The sequence below is a fragment of the Propithecus coquereli genome, unplaced genomic scaffold, assembly GCF_000956105.1.
Source record: "Propithecus coquereli isolate 6110/MARCELLA unplaced genomic scaffold, Pcoq_1.0 Scaffold142, whole genome shotgun sequence".
Lineage (NCBI taxonomy): Eukaryota > Metazoa > Chordata > Mammalia > Primates > Indriidae > Propithecus > Propithecus coquereli.
The window spans coordinates 7,816,995-7,824,125 of record NW_012138525.1 but is presented as its reverse complement, the minus strand read 5'-3'; the positions used below and the strand labels follow the sequence as shown (position 1 = coordinate 7,824,125).

The window sequence follows — 7,131 nt, the reverse complement described above, 5'->3', positions numbered from 1 at the left end:
GCATGGTGGCACATGCCTGTAGTCCCAGCTACTTGGGAGGCTGAGGCAGAAGGATTGCTTCAGCCCAGGAGTTTGAGGTTGCTGTGAGCTAGGCTGACGCCACAGCACTCACTCTAGCCCAGGCAACAAAAGTGAGACTCTGTCTCAAAAAAAAAAAGAACCAAAAAGAGAAATCAAAGCCAAAAGAAAAATGTAAAGAAAATTACAAGAATTCAGGGGAAATACAAGGTTAAAGCCAATCTTTCACAAACCTGGTTGTACACCAGAATCATCTAGAGTTGCTTTTAAAAATGTAGATTCCCAAGTCCTATTCTAGAGCAGAGGTAGGGCCACAGAATCTATATTTTAACAAACTCACCAAGTGATTTTGAGCCACTGGAGGCTGGTCTGAAACAAAGCTAAACCCACCAGCTTAACACTAGCTTCCTGACCTCATCCTGCCACCACATTTCATGTCATCCACTTTTCAACTACTGCCCAAACTTTTGTGCCACCATTTGAAATTGCCACTACTCTTCTGAGTGCAGACAGGAAGAATCACACTAGTACTGCTATTGAGTACCTCTCTCCAGAGTACATACAATTTTGCACCACGTTGTGGAGGCCAAATACACATCAAGTGGTATTTGATATTTTATAGAAAGAGATGCGGTTTGTTTTATGCTCTCTCTCTAAAACCTACCTGAAGAACCTAATGAATGAACAAGGTTAGAGTCAGATGATTGTTCCACCCAAAAAGTCTTTATGGAAATCAAAAAGTTTTCTTTCTGTCGTACTGGTAGACACATAGAAGGTACTCCACATATTCCTGTTTGTCAGGATGCCATGTATCCTAAGCATTTATTTTTAACAACCAATTATTTCCAAATTTTCTGATAACGTTAGAATGTCTGACACATTCTTTGAAAAATGTATGCTTGAACAAGTATGACATTTATTTACAGAGTAGCAACAGTCTTTAAATATGCCAATAAAACAATTACGTATTTCAATCACCAATATCCTATGCAGTTTCTCTTGGATAAAACTAAGTGCTGCAAGAAGGGAGACAATTATGTGAATTAAAGGGTATTTTCTGCAGTTGGGACTCTAAATAAATACCTACAACAGAGAAAATACATGGCATGTATACAGAACAGGAACAGGAACAGGAACAGAGAAGTTCAGAGACTGTTAGGGAGTCATGAGGAACAGCACTGGAAAGGTAAAAGGACAAATTGCAGAAGGCCTGTAAGAAAGAGAAAGAAATCTGTTGCACAAATGAGCTGGACTACAGAGGCATTCCAGGAATGGGATGAAAGGAAAGGATATCTCAAAAAGGCATACTTTAGCTTATATTTTTTATTTTTTAAAAGTTTTTTTAATACTACATAGTCACTGAAAAATTCATACAAAAGAAAACTAAAGTCTACCAGCTGACCCCCATCCCTCATTCTGTTCAGTGTATATCCTCAGATATATTTCAGAGATATTTAAACTACATGTATTTATATTTAGAGAAAATAATGTCACAAGTATACTTAATGTTCTGTAACCTCTTTTCAATTAAAAACATGGCCATCTTTCCACATCCGTATATCAGAAACACCTTTCAAAGAACTGGCTCAAATAGAAAAAATAGCAGTCAGGAATGATGCCAAAGAAATGAGTAATTTCAAAGTGGAAGAAAGGATTACATTTTTGCAGCAGACATCAGAACAAAGGATGCACATTTATGATTTACAAGCATGGAGCTGAGAAGGAATGACCTAAGTGTAGAAAGAAAAAAATAGGTAACAAATAGTTATTGGACACATACTGTATACCTAGATTGCAACAGGAACCAGAAGATTAAGAAACAAAAGTACTATAGTGAAAAGAGAACAAATTCTAATGAACAAATAATTAATTGCAAGTGTGAAAAGCTCTGCAAAAGATAAAAAAAACAAGGAAAAAAATAGAAGAGACCAATCCAGTGTTAACAGTTAGAAGGGTCAGGAAACTTACTTGAGGAAGTGATGTTTAAGTGAAGACTTTAAGGGGATATGCAACTACCTGGCTGAGATAGGTGGGGTGAGCATGCTAAGCAGAGGAAACAGATGGCATGTGACAGGCCAAAGAAGCATAGTGCTTTTACAAAACTGAAAGTGTGGCTAAAGTACACAAGAAATGGTGAAGAGACAAGGCCAGAGAAGGCAGAATCTAAAAAAAAAAAAAAAAAAAGGTTATTGATAGTTTTGGAGAGAACAATTTTGATGTGATCATCATGGCTGGAAATAGATTTCTGGAAAGGTAGTGGTGAAGAGGTTGGGCTAACTAAGGAGGAAAAATCCCTGTTCTGTTACTTACCAACTATATGAACTTAGGCAACTTACTTAACCTTTAAATCTGTGTAACCTGTAAATAAGAGATATGATAATAGTATTTGCTTCACAGGGCTACTTGAGGAGTAATACATGTAAAGTATTTCATTTAGGGTCTGACACAGAAAACTGTGTGTGTGTGTGTGTGTGTGTGTGTGTGTGTGCATGGGCACGTGGCTGGCTGGTCAGGAGATAAAAAGGAGACTGGAAGTTCACAGACTAGAAGCAAAAATGTTAACAGCTGCAATCTCTAAATTTTTATGTTTGATTTTTTAAGGTGACTTTTATGTTTTTTATACCCTTCTGTAGCTTCCAAGTATTTAGCAATAAGAATACACTATTTCAACAATTAAGAAAAAGTTAATTTTAAATCATGTCTTTTTTTTAAAAGCAAAGATTTCTCTTAGATGCAGAATCTACCTACGTTCGGCTGAAAAGCAGATGGCAGAATCCACAGAGGAAAGAGAAGGAAAGGTAAACTATTTTTATCAAGAAAGGGGACCTGTGGAAAGCACAGGTGCAAGGACAGTAGAAAATAACAGGCTCCAGGACATGGTGGAAGTGGTCAATTTGGATGGCATACACATCGTCCTAAGAGAATGAAGATGATGAATGAAATTCCAGCTTACTCCTATTCTCTCAGGCTGTACCTCAACAGGATCCAACTGGATCCTGTGATCCCATATCCTGTCAAGGGGCCTGGCATGGAGTATGGAGTAGACACACAAATGCTTGCCAAATGAATTTCTTTCCAATTTCTGGCACAATTATATTTATAACTTAGGAAGTAGTCTGCTCCTTGAACAAAGTAAAGGATACCTTCAGCCATCTGTGCCACAAATTACAGTTCCAACCTGGGTATAATTTTAATAGCTACCAGATATCAGAACAAACCTATCCTGATTATACTTGCTATAGAATCCATGAACTTACACTTTAGCCCAACTTCCCCTCCTGTTCTTCAGACTAACTAAATCTAGTGAAAACACACAACCAATCAAAATCACGTGCCCCTTTCTCTCCTCTTCCTTGTAAATATCTGAAGCAAAACAGTAGGTATAGAAGAAATGGTCTGGGATATGGAGTCAGAGAAATCTAAATTTGGCTGGGCACGGTAGCTCACACTTGTAATCCTAGCACTCTGGGAGGCTGAGGCAGGCGGATTGTTTGAGCTCAGGAGTTCAAGACCAGCCTGGGCAAGAGCGAGACCCCGTCTCTACCAAAAATAGAAAGAAATTAATTGGACAGCTAAAAATATATAGAAAAAAAATTAGCCGGGCATGGTGGCACATGCCTGTAGTCCCAGCTACTTGGGAGGCTGAGGCAGTAGGATCGCTTGAGCCCAGGAGTTTGAGGTTGCTGTGAGCTACGCTGACGCCACGGCACTCACTCTAGCCCGGGCAACAAAGTAAGACTCTGTCTCAAAAAAAAAAAAAAAAAAAAAAAAAAAAAATCTAAATTTAAGTCCAGCTCTGCCATGGTTGTATGTTGTTGGATAAGCCAGTCACCCTGTAAGCCTTATTTCTCCATAAAAGTGGGACTAAGGATACCTTCCTTATCTCACAGGATTGGTGTGAGGGCCTCAGTGAGAACCTAAGTGATAAGAGCTCTGCAAACAGAACATGGTACAACCCAAAGTATCCTGGTCTCTGATGGTACTGCTCCATGGGTTCTCTACTTTCAGTAGTATAGACAATCTCCTCACTCCCCAAACTCTCGCCTATTTATCAACCAACAGCACATGTATGCAAGATGTCTGGATGGAGTTAACCCATAACCTGGGGTTAAAAGAAGGCCTTTTCTCCATGTAAGTGTCATCAGCCTGGATGAGAAGTATCATTAACTCTGGATCGATCAGAACCACACTCTACACAGTTGAGTTAGCCCTCTCACACAAGAAGTTTCTTTCTAGTAGACTCTGTAGTAGGCAGGACACGGGGTAAGGCTTTGGGAGTACAGGTTTCTAAGACAAAGACTAATGACATTACAAATCATTAGTGGGGTCCCACCTAATTGATAAACTTAAATCATTTTATCCAAAAGTCTCTTCCTTTTCCTCTTCCCAACCCCTTTTAGGTATTTTTTTAAACAGCTTTGTTTAGATACAATTTGCATACCATAAAATTCATCTGTTGTAAACATACAATTCAATGACTTTTATTCATTTATTAAGTTACACCATAATCACCAAAATCCAATTTTAAAACATTTCCATCACCCCCAAAACTCCCTTTGTGCCTGTTTCCAATCAGTCTCCACTCTGTCAGCCCCAGACAACCACTCACTGATCTGCTGTCTCTATACATTTGTCTTTTCTAGACATTTCATATAGATGGAATCATACAGTATATACTTTTTTGAGTTTGGCTTCTTCCATTTAGCATAATGATTTTTAGGTTTATCCTTTCACTTAGCATAATGATTTTTAGGTTTATCCATCTTGTAGTATGTATCAGTAATCAATTCCTGTTTATTGTTGAAGAGAATTCCATTATATGTATATTCCACATTTTGTTTATCCATTCACCAGCTGATGGACATTTGGATTATTTCCAGGTTTTGGCTATTATGACTACTACTACTATAAACTTTTGCATATAGTCTTTGTATGGATCTATGTTTTTATTTCTCTTGGATAGATACTCAGGAGTGGAACTGCCAGGATCATATGGTAAGTTTTACTTTTTAATAACCTGCCAAATTCATTGTTCCAAAGTGACTGTATCATTTTACATTCCCATAGCAACACGCAAGCTTTCTAGTTTCTACACACCCTCACCAACACTTTTTAGGACACTTTTATATTATTTTTGACCATAGCCATTCCAGACGGTGTACGGTGGACAGTTACAGCAATCTTAACTTGCATTCCCCTAATTATATTGAGCGCTTTTTCACGGGATGAAATGTCTGTTCGTGCTTTTTGTCGTATGTTTTCGAATTTTTTAATTTGCTTTTATTGTGGTAAAATATATGTAAAATTTACCATTTAGCCATTTTTAAGTGTACAACTCAGTGGCATTAAATTCACAATGTTATGCAACCATCACCACTATCCATTTCCAGAACTTTTTTATAATCATAAACAAAAGCTCTGTTCCTATTCAGTAGTAACTACTTTTCCCCTACTTCCCCCAACAACCTCTATTTTATTATCTGTGAATTTTGTCTATTCTAGGTATTTCATATAAGTGGAATCATATGATATTATTTGTCCATTTCTAAAAAAATGAATTGTCTTCTCGAGTTATAAGAATTCTTTATATATTTTGGATATAACTCCTTAGTCAGATATTTGCTTTACAAATATTTTCCCAATCTGTAGCTTTTTTCATTTTCTTGATGATGTCTTTTGAAGTGCAGAAGTTTTACATTTTTAATGAAGCCAATTAATATTTTTTTTATGGCTTGTGCCATTGGTATCATGTCTAAGAGCTCTTTGCTGTTACCAAGGTGACAAAGATAAATATTTTGTAGTTTTATCTCTTACATTTAGGTGTATGATGCACTCTGAATTAATTTTTGTGTCTAGTGTAAAATAAAGGTCTGGGTTTTTTGGTTTTGTTTTTTCTTTTTTTTCTTTTTTTTGCATACAGATACTCAATTTTCCTGGCATCATTTGTGGAAAAAACTATCATTTCCCCCACTGAACCGTCTTGGCACCTTTGTCAAAAATCAATTTGACTATATACAAAAGGATATATTACTGAACTCTCAATACAGTTCCAGTGTCTATTCTTACACCAATATCACACTGTCTTGATTACTGTGACTTTATAGTAATTTTTAAAATTATGTAGTGATTTATCTCCAACTTTGTTCTTATTCAAAATTGTGTTGGCTATTTTAAGTACTTTGCATTTCCATATAAATTTTAATATTAACTTGTCAATTTCTACAAAAAAAGTTTGCTGGGATTTTTTTTATAGAGGCACTGAATCAATAATCAATTTGGGGAGAACTGCCATCTTAACAATATTTAGACTTATTAATAATTTTAATCCATGAACATGGAATGTTTCTGTATTTGGATCTTTTAAAATTTCTCTGAATATATCATAGCATTTAGTATACAAATCTTGTACTTCTGTTAAATTTATCTCTATTTCATTCTTTTGATGCAATCATGAATGGAATTGTTTTATTACATTCATTTTTGGATTGTTGTTAGTATATAAAATATAATTAATATTTGTATATTAATCTGGTATCCTGTGACTTTGCTAAATTCACTTAATTCAATTTGGTTTTCTTTGGATTCCTTAGGATTATATACAGCAACAGTCCCCAACCTTTTTGGCACAGGGACTGTTTTCATGGAAGACAATTTTTCTATGGACAGGGCCAGGTCGGGGGGAGGGGGGGTGTGCTGTATTTCAGGATGATTCAGGTGCATTACATTTATTGTACACTTTATTTCTATTATTAAATTATAATATATAATGAAATAATTATACAACTCACCATAGGTTGGGGACCCCTACTATGTAGGATTGTGTCATCTATGAATAAAGACAGTTTTAATCTTTCCTTTTCAATTTTTACTCCCTTTTTTCCCTTATTGCACTGGCTAGAACCTCTGGTACAATGTTGAAAAGAAGTGGTAAGAGGCCGGGCGCGGTGGCTCACGTCTGTAATCCTAGCACTCTGGGAGGCCGAGGCAGGTGGATTGTTTGAGCTCAGGAGTTAGAAACCAGCCTGAGCAGGAGCGAGATCCCATCTCTACTAAAAATAGAAAGAAATTAATCAGACAACTAAAAATATATAGAAAAAAAATTGGCCAGGCATG

At 36.4% G+C, this 7,131-nt stretch overlaps 1 protein-coding gene and 1 long non-coding RNA gene across 5 annotated transcripts in view; one reads left to right on the top strand and one right to left on the bottom strand.

Moving 5' to 3' along the window:
• The window catches only part of LOC105806541, a 45,096-nt gene extending 39,281 nt beyond the window's left edge, over positions 1-5,815 (top strand). The window contains exons 2-3 of the long non-coding RNA XR_001137275.1: positions 2,750-3,058; positions 5,805-5,815. This is a non-coding gene — a long non-coding RNA (uncharacterized LOC105806541). The remainder of the gene's footprint in view (positions 1-2,749; positions 3,059-5,804) is intronic.
• The window catches only part of NR6A1 (nuclear receptor subfamily 6, group A, member 1), a 226,092-nt gene that overhangs the window by 161,805 nt on the left and 57,156 nt on the right, over positions 1-7,131 (bottom strand). The gene's annotated exons all lie outside the window — the stretch shown is intronic.